Genomic DNA, 26539 nt, shown 5'->3' with positions numbered 1-26539 from the left:
TCAGAAATTAAATTTGGGATTTGATTTCTCAACAAATGAACCATTGCAGCCAGACAGCTGTTATGGATTTAAACATCAGTAAGTAAAATACAGTAAAATACAATAATCAAGGCATATTTTTTACACAAGTACTTATAGGCCCGGTTTCACAGACAAGGTTTAAGGCTAGTCCCAGACTAAAATGAATGTGTGACCTGTCTTAACTCAATATAACTTGCCCAGAAATATCTTAAAATATATCAGTGCCATTGTTTTGTCTCAAGATGCACACCAGTAATGTATTCTTCTAAAGCATTTTTATAAAAGCGACATAAATATCTTAATTCAACCCTGGCTTAAGCTAAGCTGTGTCTGTGAAACCGGGCCTTAGTATTTTAAGTAGTATTTAAATATTCAATAACTAACTTAATTTAATCATTTCACAATTAAGTATTTAGTATTAAAGTATTTTCATTAATATGAATCAATGTAACATTTTTATCTACATATATTTTTACTTCAACATTTATTTAACAAAAAAAATTTCTTGTGTTATTTACTTGGTTTTAGTTATTAATGTAAATATTTAAAAGATCTTTGGCAGATTTAATATGTTTGATAATGAACAGTAACACACACCCAGGTAACACTGAATGTTTTTAAGAAGCTTAATTTTTTAACTGTGACAAATGTACCGCAGTTCTTACTGTGAAACAGCATGCTCTGAATACATGTGGAATCAGGGGCTTAGTAAGTAGCACCTGGGGAAGCTTGTATGTGTGTGTGTGTGTGTGTGTGTGCGTGTGTGTGTGCGTGTGTGTGTGTGTGTGTGTTGTCTCTGTCTTGTGAGCGAAGTAAAGAGAGTAGAAGAAGGAGGGGTCGATGCCCAGATGGGCTATTTACCACCGGCAAACAAAGAAAATTAAGGCATTCAAATAGAAGCTTCACAGCCACTTGAAAACCAGCGCGAGCCCGCTTATGAATTTGGCCGAGCGCTTGTGTTTATTTTCAGAAGTAACCGCTCGTTTGGATTTGAGAACGAGTTTATGCACGAGGCTGAAAACTAGTCCGCCTGTCAGGCGTTTCGTCACTCGTCTCTCAGCGAGGTCTGTACTGTGTAATTACGTGAAAAGAGACACAAAAACCTCGCCTTCATGTCCTGATCTGATTTGTTTGCGGGTGATCTGGAATTGTAAACGCGAATGTTGCTTTTTCCTAATGCGATGGTTTTTCAATCAATCTGTCCCTTGAAAGATGAATTTTTATGAGTTTATGTAGCTTGGCAATATGATAAATAAACCTTGTTGAAGTGTCACAGGGTTTGAGGTTTCGTGAGCCTGCCAAATATGGACGAATGGCAAAGTAAACAATATAACTATGTAGGGCTTGCCACTGGGTAATCTTTCAATGAAATTGAGCATTCCTGCCTAGCATCAAAGGAGGTTTGCTTTGCTCTTTGTTGCGTTTATGATGGTAAATAATGGGTTGGAAGGCAGTTATCTCTTTAACTACTGTTTAAAAGAGGAGGGCTGTAATGTTTTGGTATTTGCTCCTATAAAGTATTTGTCAGTAAGTGCAGAGTATCTCAGAATACCTTTGATGAGACAGTTTGAGAAAATGTTTATGTGCCAAGAAACACATTTCTTTAAACTGATCCAGACCTCAATCTAACAATATGTTAAGAGATTCCTTTGAGATTAAAACCAGCTAGGTTTCCTTTATGAAAAGAAAGCTAAGCTACACAGCCTTTATCCTGTAAAATACATGCTTTTAAATGTAAAACTATAAAAAGTTTTACCATCCTCTCCAGCAGTGGACAACGTGGCTAATTCGTATGAATTTGTACGATCTTATTTGTACGTTTTAGTATGTTTCGCTTTCGCACCAGTGACGTTAGGTTTAGGGGTGAGGTTAGGGGAGGGGCTTCCATGTTGCTTTTTTCTAATAATCGTACGTTTTAGTACAAATTAACATACAATTCATACAAATCAGCCACCTGGTAAAATATTTACGAATTCTCGTGAGATCAGGTTGGTATGTTTTTACCCCATTAGCCCCATTACCCCTCCCTCAAGCTTCAAAACTTGTAAAACAGTCTCATCCTAAAATGCCAAAATGGCACCCGATGAATTGAAGTCAAAATTGTCTCATGAGTTTCTAGGAGAGAGGCTGTCAGCAGATGAAGCGCGCAAGCCTACATGTGTTTGTGTTTGAAAGGAAAAAGTAAAATGGGGGTGGAAGTGGCTGGTGTCTGTTGAAGGGATGCACGAGTGTTTGTTCTTGATGGCAGACATCAGAGTGTGAATATGACCTCTGGTGAAAAAAGTGGGCGAGAAAAGAAAAAGCAACAGTGCTTGCTGAGCTCACCCTCCACTTTCAGGCACTCCGGACCACTGTTATTTTGTACCACTTTGAAATTGTCTGTTGTAGGCAGTGTAGTTTCCTCAAAGTATTATGTGTTTATGAGTGGGGAAATAAATCCTGTCTATCCCTGAAATAGTGTGAAAGATTAAGTTTAATTTCTTCATGCTGTTTTTACTGCTCGATAACTCGCTGAACCTTGTACCGGGAACGTTGCTTTGAATGTTTTTCTTTTTTCGGTTTCCCTTCCACTTGTCTGATGATCCCAGATGAATGCATTAAATGAAGTTACTAGATATGAGTGCTTAAGGGGCCAGGGCCTCCCAGGCTTGCCAAGTGCTCAGAAGCTTGGCTCACTCAACCATGTCATCTTTTCTTTCTCCTTTTTTGTTGTTCCAGCTACTGGCTGACTTATTAGTATGGCACTGCATTTAAAGTCTGGGTTTTTCTATAGTCTTCAAATACCTGTTGAAAGACAATCAAACAGGAGGAAGCGTAATAAATCAGTCATCTACAGCTAATGCGATGAAGCCTCATTCTGTTATTAAAATTAGATCAGTAAAGACGGTTGTAACAAAGAACTTTCTCAGGGCTGTTGCCTTTTTTTTCCGTCATCACAGAAGATTTTTACTATTAAAATAACTATTAGTAAGTCATTCACTCTAGCTGTCGTTCTTTTATTCATTGGATTGTCATCTCAAGCTAAACCACTGGTGTGAGGGGGTCAGAGTACAGTAGCCGAGGCATTGTGATGCGGTATTGAATGCAGGGCAGAACTGAATAGACACAGTCAGCTTCCCAGATACATGCTTAGGCCTGTAGAATGCAGAATGCTTTGCTTGTAACTGCACCGGTTGTCTCCTTTCATTATCGGTTAATGGTGCCCAACTTGACAGGGCCATGTGATAAACAGAGGAGCTGTGAAATCCTGGAGGTGGAGTTCTCGTCTGCCTGATAATGGGATCTCATCTGCTGTTGCGAATGCGTGTGGAACAGCCATCTGAGTGCATGAAATGCAAAGCATTCACCCTTGAAATAATTTTGGTTCTCATAAACCAACTCGAATGGCTTACATTTCTGCGTGCGTGCTGCTCGATAAATCCATCGAAACGGTAGGTGTTTTACAGCACGCATTAGTTGAAAACGTATTAGAGCCATCAGGCCGATTATGTTACCACTGCATTTTGAGAATTAACAGTCGAATGTCTCTGCTTTCAATTTAGTGATGTAATAATGAATGTCAGTCGTCCAGACGATGTGTTTGTTTGTAAATAACATCACACAGATTTAATATCCATCGAATAAGCACGATCTATACATCGTTCAGCTTTCCTCTGGAACACGCACCCTACGTCGGGACTCATTTGTGAGCCGTAATGAACTCTTTGCCACCATGTCAAACGCATTGTTGTGTATTTTTCTCACAAGGCACTGGTTAATCTCCCATTGGCTGATAGCACCGATTGGTATCTCTTTGAAAACTGCATTCTCTAAATATCTTACTCTTGCACAGCGAGGATCTCGCATAAGCAAGTGACTCAGGTTTCCTGTTGGGCACATTGTAAGTGCTATCAGGGCGGCTCGGGGAGATAAATATGGATGCACTTGAGTAAATGTAATAAATACTCCTGAATGTGAATCTCAAACGCTTTCCAGGAGGGGCGGAGGAAGCCTGCTGGGGTGTGAGCGTGTGTGTGTGTGGGTGCAAGGCAGAGCTAAGGATTGTCAGGAGAAACAGAAGTCACACTGTCTGTGGCTTCCCTGGAGCTGGAAAACGTTTGCCAGCACTGGGATCACTAGGGACAACTCCTCCTTTTGAGAAGCTGACAGGCTACATGGTTTGCAGCGCAATAAAGGGCCCGCAGTACACCAAACTCAGTTCCTATTGATCTTTAGCTGCCTCCGCAAATATATAACGTTGATGTTGGTTGGGGTGGAGAATATCCTGCTCTTTTGTGTGTGTGTGTGTGTGTGTGTGTGTGTGTGTGTGTGTGTGCACTGGTAGATTGTTACAACATAGTAATGAAATGCTGTACAGTGTTTGCTCTATATGCAAACATAAAATAAATCAGTTGTGCTTCCTAAAGCAACAGCAACGAACGGTGAACGCATGCTCATCTTTGTTCAAATGCACAACTGTGAATAGGCCTACATGGATTTGACACATCGGTGGAAAAAAAACTAATTAATTATGTGAATATGCAAATGAGAATGAAAACCCAGCGCACAACGTACATGATCTGCACTGGTTGTTTTGTTCTCAAGCCCCAATCGTGTGGCGTTTTACAGCGCGGCAATTAAAACAGGGCGTTCATTATTGGACACCAAAGATCAATAGAGGAATTTGTGGTTTGTTAAAACGGTGGGATGTCGCTACTTGGGTGTGTTTATTTCTGATCATCTGGAAGGGTGGAGGTGGAGTCGCCCGCGACATTAATATTCCTCACAGCATTCGTCTGAATGCGCGCGGTTACACCGGATTCAACATCTTGCTTACCGATGCACTTTTTTTACCGACCATATCCCTACGGTTCACGATCGATCACGATTCCCGTGCACTCGTTTGTCTCCGACGTTCATTTGAATCCAGTCCATGTTTTTGTTTTGTTCGCTTTTTAGAAGTGGTGTGCGGTGGAGGGGAGGGGGTAATTCTCCTTCACTAGTGCCTGGATAAAGAAAGACTAGGTCAGCCATGTGGATGCGTCTGTTGAACAGCTGAAGAGGAGGAGGAGGGGTTATACAGAAAGAGAGATAGAGAACGTGGTGTGTGTGCATATGAAAGAAAGCGCGAGGGGGAAGAGGGAGAGAGCGCGCGCGCGTGCGTATGTGTGTGTGAAAAGGAAGCGGAGTCTGTAAACGGCAAACTCAGTGATTTACCCTCCACAAACTACCGCACCGTATCAAGCTTTACTTCTCCGAAAGCGTAAAAGCTTTCGGAGTTATCGCGCGGCTGAAGGAGGGGGAACCGCGCGCGCTGAGAAAAGAGTCCCCGGGCGGTGTGAACGCGCATAAATTAGTAAAGCGAGGTCGTCTTTTGTTGAGGCATTTTCCCGGTTTCTCATGTGTATGGACATAGGCATTCTCGGGATAAAGTATCAGCCCTCGGGTTCTTGGATTTTGGCCCAGGCCAAGAAGTTCGCGGGGTCGTCTTGGAGGAATCAGACGCGGAATCGTGTTTGAAGTTGTTTGCAGCGGTCCGATCGGAACTTAGATCATCATACTGGCGGGTGAGTAGCGCCTCGGCGACATTGACTGTGTGGAGAGAGAGAAAAAAGAGAAAGATAGAGGGAGTTTAGAGGGCTCGAGTGGGTGGGAAGGTAAATGGGGGGATAGAGATGGAATGTTGGCAATTGCTGCAGGCTTAGAAGTTGAAAGCAGCCTGTTTTTTATTGCGTGTTTCGCTTTTGATTCCCCGTTGAAAGACAAGCAGTGTGTAATATTTTAAGGATGCTTTATGACTCTAGTGAGCAGTCTATCAAGTTGGATACATTGTTGTTTCAGGCGTTTTTTCTTTCTTTGTCACTCGATTTTCTTTCAAATTGGCCAATTGGCCCAACCAAAGGCGGTTTTAAAACCATCCTCAGCTATTTCAACTCTTAAAAAGTTTGTCCATTTTCTCTTTTATTAAGTGAGGAGCTGGTATGCATTAAGTGAATTATTAATGCTTGGGTGGCAGCTTAAATGGTGCATTTAGACATGGAGGTGCTTTTGCTGTGGATCATCAATACATTAAGCATGCTGTTTATCTCAAGTCTTTAGCATTATCAAACACCATCTTTATTGGCACCCAGACTTACAAAGTAATCTACAACATAATCACAGCAGTGTATCTGGAATGAACCCCCACCAACCCCCTTTGCTTTCCTTTAGAGGTTGGAAGTGATGAGTTAAGACCTTTTGTTTACTAAAAACCCTAGGAGAGCTTTTCGTAGAGTTGCCTGACCAGTTGGTGTCTGGTCGTGGGACAGTCAAGTAAGCCTAACTTGTTTTTGTTAACTGAAACACAAACTGATGACAACAAATACGGTTGTTCGAACTCGCAGTGTTATGTTGGCGCTAAAGACCAAAGGGCCTTGTCTGTTACTGGGGGTAACTTGGGTGGTGGTTGAAAATACTTGTCCGAAACAGTTTTTGTTTCACTGCCTGCCTTATCTGATCTTGTTCTCCATGCTGTGCATGAGGAGGAAGCAGCTTGTATTCCCTCTTTGGTTTAGTGGTCATACTTTTAATTCATGTGACTTTTGAATATGTTAATTTCCTTAGGGTAACTTGTACAGAGGCCAACATATTTGGTTACTAGCACGTACAAGAGATGTAGCTATTTATATTCGAGGCCTACTCTTTTGTGCACAAAGTGATCAACCCATCCCCCACACAAGCATGTTTTTTTTCCTTTTCAGTTGTTTATCATTTAATCCCCAGCAACAAGATGGTAATTGTTGAATCTGAGCTTTGAGGTATCTGGATCACATTGTGGGAACAGAACTGTTAGTTTTGTTTAGGGGTTGCTGATAAACCCAGGGTCACAGACTTGTGTGGTCACAGCAGTCTCAGTTTAATCACAAGGATAAAGATTAAATGTTACCAAAAGATGAAATTGACCGGTATATAGACATCATTAATCTCTAATCAAAACACTATGTATAGAGTGTCTGTCCTAATCCTTCGGTTTATAGAAAATGGAGAGGAGAGAAGAAAAGCTTTTATAAACCCAGTTACACATGCCATGGCTTTGAGGGTAGCCTGAGGTGAAAGAAATCAAACATTTAGTGAAGCGTCTCTCCTGCAGAGGAACTAAAGAGTACAGCGAGGAACAGAATGTTTTTCATTGTCTTTTGTTACACTCAGGGAAACCTGTTTGAGCTAGATTACGTCCAAATACACGGGCTGCAGGTTGAATATTTAAATTCAGCCTGCTGTTAATTGAAATCTTCCACGTTTGTAGTGGCGCGTGCGTGCAAAGCATTTGTGATTTGCGAGCCAAACAGTAGCCTGTTTTGATTAAAATAGAGAATTGTAAATAAGGTAGCGTTTGGTGTTTTTTAATGTCCTTGTGTGAGGTTTCTGTCATCTTTAGTAGATGGCTCTCTCTTTCTTACTCTCTTTTTAAATGACTTCTTGCTAACAACGTGAGTGCTGTATATTTTAATGTTCCCATTATGATACATCTGGGTGCCGGGCCTTCATTTTCAGTGTGTGGGTGTATGATTAACTGTGTCATCCTTCTCCCTTAATAACTGCTTGGCTCTTTGCTTGAGCAGTCGAGAATGGCTGCTAAATGTTTAATGCCTAAGCGCACAATAACATTTAGCCTGTGTGTTTTCAAAGCAGAACGCGCACAAGACAAAATGCAGATTTGGTGTTAATTGAATCGAATGATCTTGGGTTGTGTTTTTAATTTTTTTAAGAGCAGAGATACAATTTTGAGTGTATCTTGAGCATTCTGCACATTGATTTGCCTGTGCGTGATCCCCCCACCTCTAAAAGCATCAAACGGCTGATAGCTGGATCAAAGACCGTGTGGCGGGGCTGACGGAGGGGTTTTTTCACAGAATGTGTTGTCGCGGATCAGTTGATGCGCGGCGCATGCTGAATGTTTGACAGGGCTTGGGCAGGCATGTTATTTAATCTGCTCGCATGATGGAACTGGCTGGTATTACGCTGCACATCTCCTCTCTAATGGTGTCGCATCTATAAGCTCAGTTGTGTGAGGCAGGGCAGAGTAATGTTATGCTTCATGAATTGGAGAAAGGGCAGAGGTGATTAATGTCATGTTTGAGCTTCCTGTTGCCTTATTGTGTTGTCAGAATGCTGTGGTTATCACAGTCAAAACCTCAGTAAACCTTTATCCGAGTTGCGTTGGTAACGGCTTGATTGACTAAAAGCCTATTCATTTAAATGTGTTTCTGGAAGATAGTCCAGAACGATCCTTACGATTGGTCGCCCCCAGCATTTTCAGGTTGGGCTTTGTTTCTTGCAGGTAGACTCTCCTTTGTTTACAAGAATGTGTTGGCACTTTCCCCTTGATAATAGATACAGTAACCACAGGCGCCTGCTCATAGCCCTGGTGACAAAGAGACCTGACACTGTCAAACTATAAACAGCCCAAGCAGCTGAGTCGTCTGAATGCTTCTGCAGCAGCAAGTACTAGCGGCAGATTGATATCGGTCTGGTAATAGGCTCGTCTTTGTTCGACTCATTCCTCAGGCTTCACGGGTACACGATACCGTGTTTCAGCAACATTCCCTGTGACTTATTTGTTTCTCTTTCTTTCCATGATGAGTTTAACCCGATCAACCTTTAGCAGTTAGCATACCTCCAGGACCGAATCGGCTCATTTATGCGTTAAACATATATCATGGCGGAAAGGAGGCTTGTTGATGTCAAATAAATGTAAACGCGAGGAGTGAGAGAAGTTAATGGGTATAATTGAAACGGATATTTTTTTAATAAGCCCTAAAGCAGCTGAGCCCTTGCTCGAGATGTCTCGCACATGTTAAGTGAGAGGGGACATCTGGACCTGTTAATTCAGCACATGGTCATAAAGTGAGGTTGGGGTCCCACAGGCCCCACTGTTTTCCTGCTCTGTTAGGGATGTCAGATGGAGTCTTTATGTTTTTCTGCCTGCACACCCCTCCTTGTATTTACTCAGTTCTTGTCATTGAGACTCCGATGGAGAAAACAACCCAGCCCATTTTTAAGATTTTTTGTGGTGGAGCGCTTCTCGCTCAGAACTACTTCCAATTTTGTCAGACAGTTTTTAAATTGCTTAAGTTTTTGCTCATTTGTGCTTTATAAATGTAATCTTTTTTTACTTTATCCAGCTTAAAGCTGATAGATATGACACTCAAAATGCAGAATCTAATTTCTGTGATTAGTAATGGTGGGTGGACAAGCGTTCATCAAGATTACTCCATTACAGTCACGCTACGCTATGTTAGCAAGGGTCAATTGACACAAACATTGCTAAAACAGAACAGAAATAGGCATTGTTAGCTAAAGAGATGCAAGAAGCTAAGATAGGTCATCTGTATGCAGAATGCAGGCATGTGTTTATTTTCTTTCAGAAGAATTGTTCATTTTAAGGCAGATACTGATTACTTTTCAGCTAGATCGCCTCTTCTCAGGCAGGTGATTTATTTTTTTAGGTGGTGATCTTTTTGTGACACTATACACATTGTTCTGAACAAACTAGGCCGGCTGTTGTTGAATAATGGCACTGTTGATATATCTCTTATCAAATAAATCTGTTGTGCAGTCTTGGCTGGCAGAAGAAATGACATTAGACCTTTTCTCATCCTATTAATGTAAAAATAGTTTTATGAAGTTGGTGAACGCAGACGATTTAAATGTAAGTGCCTTGAAACATTTGTGGCTGTTAAAAAACCCTCATCTAGAGCAATATGAATTCAGAAGTGAAAAGGTTAAGTTGGATATAAGCGTAACCATATTTAATGAAAGAACGTATGATTGAAGTCATGCGCTCGTATTTGGTTGACTGATCTTATTAAATCTAGCGTTCTGGGTTTTTTTGTGTCAGTGGTTTTCCTCAACATGTAACGTGACTTCCTGTATTGACTAATGGCAGAACTGTATGAGTTTAGGTCATCCCGAACTTGGTGCCCTGCATGGGTTTGACAATGTTTTGGGCACCGTCCCTCAACCTCACACATACCTCCACAATGGTCCAAGGCTGGAACATTGTAAGGAATGCAGCTGTCTGGGTGGTTGAGGTGTGAACTTATGAGAGCAGAGCCAGTTGCATGCCATGATGTCCCAGCGGTGCAGAGTATGACAGTTTTTCAGATGTCTAAGCTTTGTGCCTTTGAGACAAGAAAACAATGGCTTTAAGATGTCTCTGCTTGGCCCAAGGAAGTTTCTTTTCTTTCAAGAACTTCCATCGGTGTAGAAACTCAGTCTGTACGTCTGGGATGGCGGTGCAGAGGTTAAAGCTCTGTTCAGGTAACCCAGATGTTCTAGGTTCAAACCACATGGGGGATCTATGAGCAGGAAATTTGCTGTGCAACGTTATGATTATTTTGCCCTTGAGAAAAGGTACTTGTGTTATCTGCAGTGAAACTGTCCTTGTAGAAAGTGTAGCGAGTTGGTGTCAAAGTTATTTGTCAATTTGATGACTTGTTCATCTTTTTGGCATCTGTTTTATATGTAAATATGCTTTTTAAGTCTGCACAGGGAGAGCAAAATAGGATCAATATTTACGTTAGTCACGTTCGCTTTCCCCGCAAGGTATTTTAAATTTACACATTGCTGTGAGAAAACGGTCTGTATTTCATCACAAACCTGAACAAGAGTCACCTCACAGCAGACGTTTTTCTTTAACTAGGCCAACCTCAGCGCCGGGGTCAATAGCGCAGCCTTCAGGGAATTGTGGCTGACATGTTTTCCGTCAAAGATTGTTCTCTGAATCTGCCTAATTAACCTTTTTACAAGAATTCTTTCGGCTTGTTTTGCATTCATAATTTGTTTGGCAAACTTTCCTCAGAAATGTGACATGCTGTGTTTTGAGAATGCAATGTATTTTCAAAATAACTTTAGTTTTTGGCTAAATATTTTCATGTGAACAGATCATCAAAGAAATAGTTGAGTAACAGAAACCTTTTAACTGGAACATGAACTTCCTTATGTCACAGTGTTTGTGTTTGACTAAGAGAAACATGCTACTAATTAAGATCTTGTGCTTAGACATCAGAGTTCTTAGACACTCATCTCTGATGTTTCACGGAGGTGAACAAAGGGGGTTGCGGGTCTCGCCACCTGCAAACCATTTTCACATTTAGCACGAGCCGCTAAGATGGAAAGAAAACGTGTGACAGTTTTGAAACTTTCAAAGGCGCCGTGCTGACATGCTTGTACTTTCAGATCTTATTTTGGTGAGTAAACATTTAATGCGAGTGTATCACAGCTTTATTTATGCATTAAATCTGCTGTTGCCTCTGAATTATACATTAGCCAGTAAATAATACATCAGCCTCCATTTCTCAATGATTACTGGCCAGGATACAAACGGCGCGTTTGCTGATATCCTTGTTGATGTTATAACTGGTTTAATGTCAGCGCTGTTTTCTGTGTCACTTCAAGATATTTTTTGCAACCGTTGTGATGCGCTTTGAGTAATAAACACATCATTGCATTGTTTTTATCTATTGCAGTTGAATGACCCCATCAGTCGATTGCTTGCACGTATGGATTTTCTTCAGGTTATTATAGCGAGACAGAGCGAGAAGACTGGAATTATGATCACCTACCAAACAGTCACTTAAAGAGGTCCGCTCGTAATTATTCGGGGGGAGGCATTAACTAGTTTTCCCTTTTAGCTTGACCTCCGTTTTAACCTGCGCGACTGGGCCGGTGTCATAAGAGCTACTGACACCTTTGATTTGATCCACTTCATTTGTCATCTCTTGCTCGGGAATAATTACAGCGATGGCAGGCTGTGCCCTGGGGAGCGCTGGAGCCCGTGACCTTTTTGTTCCCTTAAACATGAGCCAGAGACAAAGGCGCAGAAGAGCCAGCGTTGTGATTAGGAAAATAATGGCTCTGACAAGTTAGAGATTAAATTGTAAACAGGCTGCGAGACATATCGATACTTGCTGAGGTAATTGATTTCGCTACTACGGCTCCAGCGGCCGTAACCGGCTGTTAACGCCGCTTTAATGAACGCGAGGTTTGTGCACGAAGACCTTTGCTGTTTATTTACCCTTGTCGAGCGAGCCGTGTGTTTATCTTGGCCTTTTGCATCATGTTTGTTTGATTACAATAAATCGATGAGTCTTGAATGGCAACATTTGAAAATGACAAGCCTGTTGTGTGTTTGTGAAGGGGGGGGGTTAGGTGTGTCATTGAGAGGACAAAGAGAAAAGCTGGGGGGGTGAAACAGAAACTGTGGTCATAGAATCGGCTCAATGGTCGTGTTCTTCATCAGAGTGAAGTGGCTCCATCAGAGCGGGAGGGAAATTATACTCTATTGTTGCAATACACCACAATCCCACTCCAGTCGCCATTAAGCATCGCAGAGCTATTGAATATTTGCTTTCCCACTTGTCATCACCACTTTGTGTCAGGGCTAGTGTGTGGAAGACATCCATTTGGAAGCTCTTCGTTTATTCTTATCAAATCTCAATCGGCTGTGTTCATGTGATGTGTAATATGTACTTGTTTGGTTGTTTGTTTGACAAAGTGGCCTTGTCAGATTTCTGTACATTTTGCTTCTGTGTTTTTTCGAAGGAAGTATTGCGTGCCAGTGCCACAGGGTCATGCGGAAACATGGCTGCCGCGGGGTCAGGTTATGGTTCGCCGTCGGGCTTGTGTTACTCAGCTGTGTGACGCATGGGTTAAACACACAGCATGATCTCGCCGTTCATTTAAAACACAGGTCAGACTGCTTTATAGTGAATTACAGACGTTTCTCTGAATTAATATGAACAATCAAAGCAATACAGTAGTGTTTACAGTATTGTAATGGTTATTTGTATTGTTTAGCACACAAAAGCTAATTATGTGCTTAAAGATAGGGCTCAGTTCTGGGAACTGTAAGGTGTGTGTGTGTGTGTGTGTGTGTGTGTGTGTGTGTGTGTGTGTGTGTGTGTGTGTGTGTGTGTGTGTGTGTGTGTGTGTGTGTGTGTGTGCTGTGTGTGTGTGTGTGTGTGTGTGTGTGTGTGTGTGTGTGTGTGTGTGTGTGTGTGTGTGTGTGTGTGTGTGTGTGTGTGTGTGTGTTTGTATTTATGTAGTGTAGGGCTGTCAAACAATTAATCGTAATTAATTGCGTTCAATATAAAAGTTTGTGTTAACATAAAATATTAATTAATTTTGTATTTATAAACCCATATACATAATGTATATTTAAGAAAATTATAAAAATATGTTTATATATAATTTAAATTATGTTAATATATATATTTAGGGAATATTTGTGATATATATATATATATATATATATGTATGTATGTGATAATAAATACAAAAAAATTCACAGTACACTGACATACATTATGTAAACAAAAACATTTCTCCTGGTTACGATTAATCGGGATTAAACGTTGAACAGACAAAATTTGTACGTAAGAAGTTTTATGTAATATCAAAAGCATTTCTCTATAAATAAATCTCATAAAGTGGGTCTGTTTTGTTTTCGTCTTCTGCGTAGAAGGAAGTGCCGCCTGATGCTGAATATCTTGGCTATTCAGTAAACGTTTATAAGATCTTTCTTGTTTTGTAGAGAGTTCCCAGCCGGTATATAGAGGCTCCGTTTGGAATTCAGCCTGTTCGCTTTGAGCTGCCATTCCTCTGGCAGGCCGTTCCCCATTGAGCTTTAAAAATATGTTTTTGTTGTCCTTCCAAGAATACCTGTGAAGTACCGTAGGTCGGCCCGAGGAGCTTTTGAAGCACGCGGGGTCCGCTGGAGATGCATTCGCACCCAACAGCAACCACCCACAAGGCTGAGGCATGAAATCTTTTCATCATTATACGCTCTAAGATGCCAAATTCAACCCGAGCCAAACGCTCACACAAGCAGCGACAGCAACAAGCAGCGGCCCTACTTAAATTTATGTTCGATTCACAATGAAGATCTTTTCCTTATTTGGCGAGGGCAGATCTCCTATTTTGTTTCAGCCCAGGCTGTTTAGATCATAATTTGGCGTGTTATGGGTACAAAGGGGCTTGGAGATGTTGAATTTGTTACTGTAAATTCCCCCAGTCTGACTTTCTTTAGAAAGCAGGGAGTCTTCCTTATAAAAAAGTTATTTCATTCCTTTGGTATTTAAGATCATCTCTCCGATAAGACCAGCAGAAAGCATTTCCTCTGGGAATGTGGGCACTGGCTCGCACCGATTAAAGGAACACTTGTAGGTAATCCGTTCGAATAAACCTCTCTCTGTTGCACGTCGGGGGAAAATAGAGGGTTACAGACATGGGAAATGGGTGGGTTGGGGAGGGGGTTTGAAAATTTTGATTTCTGAATGCTTATCACCTCTGTACAATCCGCCACTCTGCAAGGATAAATATTTAATGATGGGGAAGCTGAAATAGAGCCCTGGCAGACTGGGTTGAAATGGATCTGCTATTTATATGCTATACAGTTCCATAAAGTAATGGAATGGTTAGACAGCCCAAGGTTATTACTAGTGTACGTGCTGTTGATTCTCATGCATGTTTGACTTTCTCAGAAAGGTAAAGTTGTACAAATGACGGCTTTCATATAAACAGTCCTAAAGCCTGAAGCAAGCTTGTTTGAATATCTGTTTAGATTGAAACAATCTATTTTGAGCGATTTCCTTATTGATTCTTTTTCATATTGATCCATTTGTCTAATGCACAAAGGCTACAGTCTTGAGTATTATTAAGCAGTGAATGTATAATCTCACACTCTATAATCTCACATGGCTTGTATAGTGTTGCTAATGAACATGGCTGTTGGCATCTGTTTTTACTGAGCTGACTTTATGTAGGTTTTTGTTTTGCAGGCATAGCACTAGCCACCAGGGATCCACTAAAGTAACTGCGGACGGCCATTAAATATTCGCCCGTATGAAATAAATCTAGCATAATGTGAGTTTTCAGCTGACGCATAGAATTGTGTGGAATATTTTGGAGAGCGGCATAGTTTTGACAGTTGTGCTTCACTATTTCTACGGGTCAGTCTAATGTCATTGGAGCTGGACTCTTATTCACAGCCGTTGACTCGGGACCTCAGGCCGCTCCGGCCTCATTCTTGAGCCAAGCTGAAAACGGATCCTCCCTGCGTTCCCTCTCGCCTTGTTTAGACTCATGGTGATTTGGGCCGTTTTAGTGTAATCGAACGGGTTCCAAAACGCTGCGTTCTCTGTTAGCTGAATGAACACAATGGATTACATTGTGGACAGAATGTTTCCATTGTGGAGATGCAACTCTCCCCGGCACTTCCGAACGGGCGGATTGGATTACCAGCCCCTTTTCATAGCCAGTTTAGATGATAGCTGATCAATGGAGCTCTTAGCTCAAATCTAATTTGTTTTTTGGACCCACTTGCTAATGCTGATCAGAGATTATTTCTATATAAAATGAATCATTGATGTTTGTGTGTTTCTCAAAACGCTTGGATTCTCACAAACATTAATTACAGCGAATCCACGTTCATTATTGAGTTTTTGATCTGCTGTTGCCACGCAGGGTTAGAGATGCGGTGGCTCTGTGGAGCGAGTGGCTCATTAAGATGTTCCTCTTAGTAACAAAGACTGTAAATCTTCATCAGATCTTGTTTTTGGGAGATAACAGGACGAAATGCGAGCAGAAATTGCCGCGTAAGGCTTTGGAGCTACTTATTAATAATTAGCCAAGCGACAAAGCAGTTTGAAAGGGATTTCCTCTCGTTTTTCATAGCAGAAATGGGTTTCCAGTTTGCATCGAAAGTCTGCTCGTTGCAACCCAGCGTCTGTGGTCTTTCATTTAGAGTGGGCTTGTCCTGCAGTCGCTGGGTTCTCCGTCATGCTATTAGCACATCTGAAATGTGCCCGCTCCCTCTTAAGGGGACACAGGTTGAGCGGGGGAGAAGGGCCCTATTTAACAGCATGATACACGAGGGGCGCTGGAAATCTACGTAGAGGAGCTGCTAAAAGAAAGATCCGAAAAGGTCAGGCCACATTTCATTTCAGCCAAGCTTTTTATTAGCTCTGCACGGTGTGCAGTTTAGAGAAAATACAGTTGCTCAGCAGTCAATAGACTACTCATTTAGATTGACACATGTGTATACACTTGGATGAATGTGGCTCTGTGCTGAACATGCTCGCTCTGTTTATGAGCTTGCCCATGCATTTCCAAGCTATTCTAACTTGGATGCACACAAACCTGCACCTAGAGGTTCATCCATTGCCATTGCAAAAAATGCTATGGGCCGGTGAATGTGCTGCTAAATAATAGCATGGTAAAATGGTTTGTGTTAAATCCAGTGCGTGGGGTTGGCTCCCTTGAGAAATGGAGGGTTAGTGCACGATACGGAATCTTTATTCTCCTGATTTAGAAAGGAACCCAAATTCAATTTGTAGTAGCTTTATTTACTCTTAATAAGACAATTTGTGGCTTTTATTTTCTCAGGCTGGTTACGACCTCCATGAACTACTTTTCACAGTCAAGCGGTTTAACCCGGTGCCTCTGGAAAATGGTTTGTTTTTAAATGTGGTCGCTTGGCTAGAAAAGCCACGTTGCATGAGCAGCCAGACCCCCTTACCCCTCCCCACACCCACCTCCCACCGTGCTTTGTTGTAAAACACCGGGGTATTTTCAGAGTCTGCATTGTGCGAACGCACCAAAGGCTGCGAGCGGTAATCTAATATATTACAGTTGTTTTACAAAATGATGAAAAATGGTCGGGCCTGCGTTTTCTGGAAGCCCCACACGCTATCTGTGAGGGATAAAGTCTCTATTTCACACATGAATGCATTACGAGTTAATCTGTCGGCTGCCATTGTACACGGCTTTAAACACGACCCTGAACCCATTGTTTAGGTGCCTGCCGTTTATTTATCTTTTTTCTAAACAGGTGCTCTTACGTCACAGGACGCCTTTAAATAAACCAGGGTCTGGTTTGTGTACGGGTTGATAAGCACGCTCTCTTCTTGAGAGCATGCACGGTGCAGTAAAACAGGAGAATGGTAACAGTTCTAGTCAATGCATGTTTTATGAGCTGTCCGGAGAGGAGAGAGAAGCTCTGATCCTGCTTGTTTCAGCAGTGTTTTCATTACCCTCCAGTCACTTCCCCTCCTACCTCCTGTTCCAAGGCACGGAAACAATCTCAAATCATGTTTACAATGTGGCGTGTTTTTACTCCGGTATAGAGGTAATTCAGGGATGCGATCTGATGGGTCTGTGCTTTAAGATGTTGAGGACTGAGATTTGATACTAGTCAACACCGTAGGTGCCATAGCTTGCTCCAGACTTGCCGAATGTAAACAAACAGCGAATGCGTGTTTTGTGTGGCCTGCGTTGGAAATAGCACTGGAGCGCGTTCGGCCTCTAAAATGTATATTTATATTGAAGCCGAGTTGCTTGAAATGGAGAGGTGGAGTAACAAAAAGGGTGTTATTCACAGCAGACTAGAGCTTCTTAAAGACAGTCGGCTTGCGGTTTTAGAACGCGCAGGAGAGGCGGCTGATCCAGAAACAAAAGCCGCTCCTAATTAGAGGTAATACCGTCCTGTGGTATCTGGGGTGGAGGTGCTTTTGGCAGGGCTGTTACGCGTGTTTTTCAATGCCCTGCTTGTTCACCGGACCATCTGCCACCGGTTTGCCAAGACTTAGGGAGAGCGCCACCAGATAACAAAATAATTTAGTCTGAAAGTGGTTCGATGCATTGACCTAATGGCATGGGCGCTGCAGCCTCATCATCTTTAACCTTATGTTCTCAAAGACGTGTGCGGAATAACATCGCAGAGAGAGAAGATGAGCTCCTGAACAATGAGCCTGAGCAGAGATCTCTCCTCCAGGCCTTGCGTTTCATGTGATGATGGGGGGAGGTGGGTGATGCAGAGCTGCCCCCCCATCCCCCTCCCATCCTCACCCTCGGTGAAGCGCTGGCCCTGACAGACAGTCACGGAGACCTCCCTGTGAATACAGCTCAAGCTGAGCCGCCCCTGCGCTTTTGATCAACTGGCTACTCTTAAATCTGCTTTACGTATTCTTTTACACACATTATCAAATTATTTTTTTATTCTGTGTTTTTCAGCCGTCACCATGCTAACAGTCTTCCTCTGCGTCAGCCATTATGTTGATTGTATTTTGATTGAGGGGGATGCACAGGCGCTGCTACATAATCTCAACCCATTGAAACGGTGAATAGGCTTTTGTAAACGGCCGCATTCACGTCACAGTCATTGTATTGTGAATCAAAGTGGATGAGGGGAGGTGGGAAAAGCGTAACGTAATATCCTCTGTATCTAGGATGGATTTAGAATGTGACGTGTGTGTTTATCTGCCATTGATTGGTTATTGATCCGGTTTGCTTGGGGAGGACGAGCCATGAGAGCATCTGCCGCAGAATGTGCGGGGATCAACAATTAATATTGTGTTTACTCCTTAAATACTACTTTCTTTACGACGTTTATTATAAATGCCTTCACCAACTTTAATTCCCTTTTTATTACATTAGAACATTAGATTATTGCATATATTCACCATCAATCGCTGTATAGTTTCTAGATGTGGCAGAAATGGCATGGATATAGCGTTCTCCACCCTTGTTTTTATCACGTGCCCACTCGGTGATATTGCATTTAGACGTGCTTGTTTGCTGCACAACCCTAAAAGCACAGTGCTGGAATAGCCCCCCACCACCATACAGACAAACTAGTCTGAGAGTCCTCAGTGTGGCTTGCAGTGTTTTTGTGTCTTCCAGTGTGAAATGAAGTTACTCTCAGGCCCGATGCTGATAATAGACACGAGTGCTGATGGGGAGCTGGCCCCTCCGGGAAAACTGCAGTGGGAATACACATACGCATACACATCCACTTACTGTGTATATACTCGGATTGCTTGGAGCTTAGCCTTCAGCCTTGGGTTTACAGACTCGACCGGCGTTAGATTAGCCCCTTGACTCCAACCTTGATTTCTGTATATAACGCATCAACCTCTGCATACCTGTACAAGGCACAGCAGTGCCACCACATTACATCAAAGGTGTCGGCTGAATAATTTTAGTACTCTGGTTTTAGGACTGTGTATCGCCAGCAACTTCACGATACGATACACGCCCCGATATGATATGTATCCCGATACGGGTCAATTTTTTATTACATTTCTCATATGAAAGATTTAGAGCAAAATATACTTGCAGAAAATTGCCATTCATAACTACCTATCAGTTAATCTGACAAATCAATGCATAAAGTAGTTTTGAGAATGAGTATAAAGTTGCAAAAGATCAAGTCTTTATAGACCCTTGTTTCTAAAACAGGGTTTCTAGGCTACATCATATGTATGTAGGGGTGTAACGATACACTCAGCTCACGATTCGGTACATATCACGGTGCTGGGTTCACGATACGATACACATCTCGATATTTTGAACAAAATAAAAATTTCAAATAACATTTATTTTCAAAATATTTTGTTGCACATACAACTTAATAAAGAATTTTAACATTTTAAGGCTCAACTGAAATTAGAATTAAGATTTTGATTCAATTTTGACAGCAAATTTTGATTTAGTTTTAGTCATAGTCTTTTGACTAAAATTTTAGTCATCCCAATTTATCATAGTTTTAGTCTATTTTTAGTCGACGAAATCTACATTATATTAGTCTACTAAAATCTATCTGGATTAATTAATTTAATTGGTGTAATTAAATATTCCATACAAAGATTTAACTGTTTCGACATAATTTACTTTACCTTGGAATAGACATATGCCCGGTTAACCGAAAATATATATCACGTGATTTATGCACAATTTGTGAGTGTAGTACGGTAAAATGCTGCTGCATCTGAAAGCCAGAGGGCGCTCTCGTGCAGAAACTCCAAATACGCACTGCAGAAGAAGACCATAACACAAGTAGTTCTAGGAAATGCCAAAGGACATGTTTTCATCACTGATCCTCAAGCCTCCTCAGGTATTTTCATGATAATAAAGTATATTTATAATGATCATGTTTGACGGGTGTTGCTTTTTTAAATGCATAAGCGACTTAAACTCGCTCTGCTTTTAGATCGAGCAGCATTTCCTACTGATCCCAGAGACGTGCTTCACGGACAAGCTACGCTTCATTAAAATAATCAATATTTTGCATTTCGCAGCCAGCTCGGTTTCAGCAGGATTTAGTGGTAACCCCGGTTAACCGGGCACATGTCTACCTTGGAATTAAATGAAACCAGGTCATTACCTTTATTTTTCAGAAAAGTTGAGTAACTACTGGATATGCATTGTTGTAACACAGAGAATATTAGACCATGAACGACATGTAGCAGTTCATTCAGTCTCATTTTGACTCAATTGACTCTCGTGAAGGGCGTGTTCATTCAGTACATTCAACCAATGACACACTCTGACAGAGCTCACGCTCAAGCGCTATTGGCTCGTGTCTCTTTGAAGCTGCGCTGTCTTTGCTTGAGACAGTAATGAATGAGAAAAATCTTTCAAAAAGACACATTCTTCAATCGTGCAGATCACACACTTGTTTTTTAGCATGTCATTCGATCTTTTAATATACAGTACGACTCACTTCATCGCTTCTCTGATCGGAACAACGCTGGTTTCTTTTGGCTTACTTTGTTGCATATCACGTTATGCAGCAGCTCAAGTTAGCGGATAAATTAACATTGGCATTTAGAAACGTTTGTGCTGCCTTTGTAATGAGTTTCGGAGTGACTCGCCTGCAGTCGCGCTTCAAGTTTGCTTTGTTTTAACGGCGATTGTGAAGGACAATATGACGCTTTGTAAAGCACTTGGAGACACAGATTGTGTCTTGTGCTTCCCCTTCTCACAGAGACTTCTCTCTCTACCGCATATGTGAGATAAGCACACGTGATGCGCTGGCGCAGAGTAGGTAGCGTCTTGACCGTTGAACAAATAGAATTAAACATATCGTAAAATATCTCCATCTCTCTACGATGCGCATCGTAACATTTTTGCATCGCGAAATATCGTAATTTGAAGTATCGTTACACCCCTATATGTATGCATGTGTTTTACAAATAGACAATATGTATAACAAAAATATGAATATATGCATAAACGTCCAGTCAGTGTAAATAGATTTAATTAAAAAAGAAATGTTGAATTGAAATATATGACGGATTTCTAGATATATTATAAACGTGACAGGTGCTGTAAGATTTAAGCAGGTTTTTGCTCTTCACTTTCTAGTACATGCACATGTACTGTGGCTCTTTCACGTCTTTTTCAAATGCGTTACTGTATTATGAGCGAGCAGCGCGTCACTACATCCCTCCAGCGGAGGGAGTTTCATTGATTTTAATAACATTCAATAGTTTTATAGTGGATAAGGCAAAAGCATTGCTGCGTCATGTGTGTTGAATTAGCGCCTACACGACACTAACTTTAAACTTTGCCTAACGCAACCGTTTCCGTGATTGATACGAGAATGCACTTTCATGTATACTGCGCTCACGGACAATATTATCCGACTGCAATATCGGAGGCTGCACTCTCAGGACCGCACTTCTGGGGCCGCACTTCTAGGACCCTAATTGGTTTTTAGGGCGCCACCTACCGAATCGGAGTTAGGAGAGAACCCTAATACCAAGGACCCTGGTTTTTGAGGACCGAAAAAGTGCAACTAAGACAGTGTATCCACCCAATTCTAATTACTTAGTTTTTAAAAGGTTTATTACACACAAATACTATATTTCATGCAATTAAACCTTATTGCTAACAGCTGAATGTTGAGTAATTATTGTGACTAACTAGCATAATATATTAAGTAAAAAAATAAATAAACAAGAAATCATGGTTTTCCCTTTTTAGTCACTAGATCAACCACATTTCAAGTACAGAGTGATGGGCGCAGATTTAAGATTGTGTTTATTTAAAATCGCAACTGAACAGTTGAACACAAACACACACAAAAACAATATAAATAAATAGACTTAAATTAGGCCGAAACCTAGTACTTGACCAATTTATTTATTCATCTTTTGTCATACTACTGCCTGCACTGAGCTATGTCCTTGAATAGACTACACAGTACATTACAAAATCTAGCACATGGTATTTTAACAGTCAATTATTATGATGTCAAATTTAACAATCAATATTATAGAAACAGTGTCAAAATGAAGAGACATGCATCGTGGGATTAACAAGTTGACTGTGAGCACGAGACAATTAAAACATTAAGATTAATTTAAATTACCTAAAATGGAAAAACAATGAGTAATTAACAAGGTTTCACAACGAAGAGTGCTACAGTTTATTGTGCTGGCTAGGTCTAGAATTAATAATTGTCCCATAATCACAAAATCAACATACGCTTGCCAGTCGTGCTACAGTTTCGCTGAACGAATATACTTACAACTCGTTTTACAGCATTAGAACCTTATATTTTGGCTATGTATTGCATTCAAGACTATTTAGCAACTCACTTCGGTTACATTAACTTTCCAATAAAATGTTAAATGTTTTTAATGTTGAACTAATAAAATTAATTCAAATTTGACACTCCCACTCGTCCATTCTGGAAATGCACTCGACTCGTCACTTCCATTGTCGCAGGGTCCTAGAAATGCGTCCCCAGAAATGCGGTCCTGAGAGTGCAGCCTCCGATATTGCAGTCAGATACTACTCCTCACGGATGCAGGGAGAAGGTAAGAGAGCGCGCTCTTAACCTTTCAACCTTTTTATGATGGTGAAACGTTGCAGTTAATCCGCGTGCGGGTCACACGAACCGTACGGAACACGGATAAACTCCGATCAGATCCTTTACACCATTAATTATTGTTACACAATATTTATGCATTATAATTTGCTAATTTCAAAAGTGCTACAGAATCGATACGGAGGCAGATGTATCGATGCGCGCATCGTCAGGAGCTCATGACGATGTATCGCCGTATCGATATTTTGAAGACAGCCCTATCTGGTTTATATGAAAAGTTTGGTTCCAAAATGAGAAGTGTTTATTTTTTTTTCAAAAATCATGTTTTTTTATTATGTTATGTTTTTGTGTTAGTTAGCTGCATTTTTTTTAGTTATAATGGCTTAAAAAACATGATTTTTGAACATTTTGTAAAACAGAGTTTTGGAACCAAACTCTTCATATGTACCATAGTATTTGCATGGTACTTCATGTTATACAAGTACCATTGTAGCTAGCACAACTTACAATGTGGTTACCAGCTTATTATATGGAGGTGCGCTGAATTTATTTAGCGAGTATGATTCATATTTGATGATGGATTAAAGTGCCATGTTTATTGGATAATATGCACATGAGAGTATATTCTGTTTTCCATCTGAAACATATGCAGCACTTAAATGAGAACAATATTGCTCTCATATGATGTCTCTGGGGTTTGTTTGTTTTTTAAAGTTTTGTTTATGAAGTAAAACAAAGACTCGTTTCAAGTATTTTACAAATGTTTATGATTTGCACTTGCTGAGGCTCTAATCGTCTAACAGGTAAATAAGCAGAAACCAAAACAACAAATCGAATCTCATTCTGCTAAAATGGGAATATTTATTTATACAGAATAATCATTCCAGATGCATCTGTTCTAGGCTTTCTGGTGCCATACATTTATTTCGTTTTGGAAATGTACTTTGTTCCTCCTATAAAAGAGTTCTTGATTTAAAGTTTTAAATTGTTAAGTTTGTCAGTGACAATCTGGAACTCCAGATGTAATTGTTAAAAGAGCTTAAAAGAAGTGAGGAACATTGGCTTGATCATCTACTAATGCAAGGCTTCGGTACCAGAACAGAACGCATGGATATTAGCATGTGCATAATGTGAGCTAGACAGAAATGAGTCTGCTTGAGAATTAGGCCTATTTTTTGATCGCTTTTTCTTACTTTATTTCACTTAATGGATCAGACATTGGTGGAAATGCTTAAAGATCCATCAGCGTATGAATGCAATTTAGAACTCGATAAAAACAGTTGCTGTGGGTAGTCATTTATTGAGAAGCACTCGGTAATTGTTGGAAATAGTCAGTAGTGGCTATTATGTTTTAGAGTAGGGTGTGATTTATTCAGTGCAATGATTTCATTATCAACATGTACAATCGGACAAATGATGTTGTGAATCAGTGTTTACAGTAGGGATTTATACGCGATTGTGATGTTTCATCATGTAAAACTTTTGCAGTTGAACTGCTCCAAGTTCTAATTCGACACAATTTAGTGTTGGCTCAGTCTGTGTGGCGCTTTCATCAGCAGCAGTAGCAGAAATCTGTTTTGATTACTCTCCGCTACTGATGTTTTTTTGTTGTTTCTGTTGTGTTGGACCTCTGCTTCAGAAGTCTGTCGTTTCATTTATTTATTTATCGAGCTTCGCGCCGTAGCAGAATAGATTGATTTCAGCAAAGCTGTTTTCAGAGTACCTCTGTTGGATAAGATTTGAGTTGCTCATATTGCAGATAATGTTTTGTTTGATATATTCTGAGGCTAATCTCCCTCGCAGAAAACAATCATATCAGACACTTATTTCACAAGTTTCCGTCCTTTCGTAAAGCCTCTGGTAATCCTCAGCAGGCAAATTTCTACAGTTTCATAATGAAAACTAATTCATCGCATCTGGGATCTCTATAAAATGTACATATATTGTAGTACTTCCTGTGTGCTTTTTTCTCCTCGATTAGAAAGATCTCTCTATTGTCTACTCGTTCATCGCTGACTTAGCGTTTCAAAAACTATCTCCAGAATGAATCACCTGGCGGTTTCGCTTCGTTAAATGGCGTTTGTGTTTGTGTTTGCAAGTCCTTTCATTGGCTTTCGCCTCAAATCACAGAGATGAATGCGTCGTCCTATTGGCGTAATAGGAGAGTGATTTAGGATGAATAAAACATGGAGCATGAAAGAATAATGTTGAAAAAGGAGTGTGTTTTGTAATAGAGTCCTGCTGCGTGCCCATTGTGAGGTGATGTGTTAATAGTGGGAGAGCAACTGTGTGGTTGGAGGGGTGAGGAGGTCTAATTTATCCGCCCGCTGAAGGAGAAATGTATTTTTATTTAAAACCTTCTGGCTCACACCCCTTGACTTCATTGCTGTAATGGAAATGGTAAAATAGGTGCTGTTGGCCGAGACCCCTGAAGCTTCTTTTTTTAAAAACCAGCTTTCACAAATGGCTGATTTCTCTCCCTCCCTGCCTTTTTCTCCCTCCCTTTTCCATTAAGACAGCTGGTATCTTTCAAAAGGTCCTGCTCTGGTGATTGATGTGTAATGGCTTCAAGCCTCACCTGCCCCACAGCGTGTTATTCATCTGTGGGTACTGTTGAGAGGAGAACTTGCCACTGCTTAATTGGTCCCGGTCACCATTCAGAAGCCACATGAGCTGCTGCATTTTCGCTGGTCGGTGCTATGAACCGCCCTGCAGTGGAGAACATGGAGCTGTTTGTCTGTTGCTGTTTGCTTGGTTATTCTCCTGTTGGTATAAATGAGATGCTCTTTGCAGGTGTCTTCAAAAGGTGTGGATTGCTGACCTTGCTGCAGTAGCAAGTTATTTATTATGTGTCGTGTGACTGTGGAATGCTTGTCTCATGTAGGCAGTAGGGTTGTCATGATAGTTAAGTTATGTTGCTATACTGTATGTAAAGAATTGTTTTGTTTTTTTAATGAGGAATGTTAATTTATGGTGATTTAGCCTGATTTGTTTGTTTAAAGCATGCTAATTCAGATTATTTTTGTATTGTATTGTATTGTTTATTTAGTTATATTTTTTTGCTTTATTATTTTGTTTTGGCAGAAATATCTTGAGTAGTCTCTGCTCTGACTAATGATACTACCCTAGTTGTGGGTGCCTGCAGGGTGTAATATAACATTTTCCTTTTCTTTTTAGAGTTTACTTATTTAAACCGTGATGTATTGAAATCCCTTACATTTTATTTTTCTCTCATCCTTTATTGGACTTCTGCAATTTTATGACACTGAATTTACATTCCAATTTTATTTATATGCTGTGAGTATATTAATACATTGTTGTGATGTAAAATATCAATCCCCCACACCCTCCCCTACTGCTATTTGCAATTTTTCTTCAAGACTAGTGTGTACATTAACATTTAAATTATTTATTAGATGCTTTTATTCAGAGCAGCTTACAAATGAAAATAAACGCAAGCAATTTATCGCACCCATGCATTAGTGGTGTCACAGTAACGAATTTCAGTTAGTTGTGTTGTAGGGTTGTTCCGATAGATGATACTATCGTGTATCGACGATCCTCAGACCTATCGGCGATTGCTGATTCCCTAGACGATAGTTGGCTGTTTGCCAATATATGTTGCAAATCAATATTACAAACGCGCATTGCGCATTTCTTCATGCAAGAGAGTTTGCAATGACGCACGCGGCTTAGGCTTTTCCTCGCGCCAGAGAGAGTTTATAATGTGCGGGTTTTGAGTTTTCAGTGCACGAGAGAGCTTGTGATGCGCGCGGCTTAGGCTTTTCCTCGCGCCAGAGAGAGTTTATATTGTGCGGGCTTTGAGTTTTCAGTGCACGATAAACTTGTGATGCGCGCGGCTCGGGCTTTTCCTCGCGC

The 26539-nt window shown here is 40.8% G+C and overlaps 1 protein-coding gene across 5 annotated transcripts in view; it reads left to right on the top strand.

The window, feature by feature from the left end:
- Positions 1–26539, top strand: part of rerea (arginine-glutamic acid dipeptide (RE) repeats a) — a 152342-nt gene that overhangs the window by 41330 nt on the left and 84473 nt on the right. The window contains exon 1 of one of the 5 annotated variants that reach the window (XM_057363529.1): positions 5018–5567. The exons of 2 other annotated variants lie outside the window; for them this stretch is intronic. The gene's annotated coding sequence lies outside the window, so the exon portion shown is untranslated. Of the gene's footprint in view, positions 1–5017; positions 5568–12718; positions 12734–26539 lie in introns of those variants that run through there. 2 more of the 5 variants (XM_057363525.1, XM_057363527.1) reach the window with 2 other exon arrangements.

The sequence above is a fragment of the Triplophysa rosa genome, linkage group LG21 (assembly GCF_024868665.1).
Source record: "Triplophysa rosa linkage group LG21, Trosa_1v2, whole genome shotgun sequence".
In the NCBI taxonomy this organism is placed as follows: Eukaryota; Metazoa; Chordata; class Actinopteri; order Cypriniformes; family Nemacheilidae; genus Triplophysa; species Triplophysa rosa.
The sequence above is the reverse complement of the archived record's forward strand: the minus strand, read 5'-3'. Positions and strand labels throughout refer to the sequence as shown.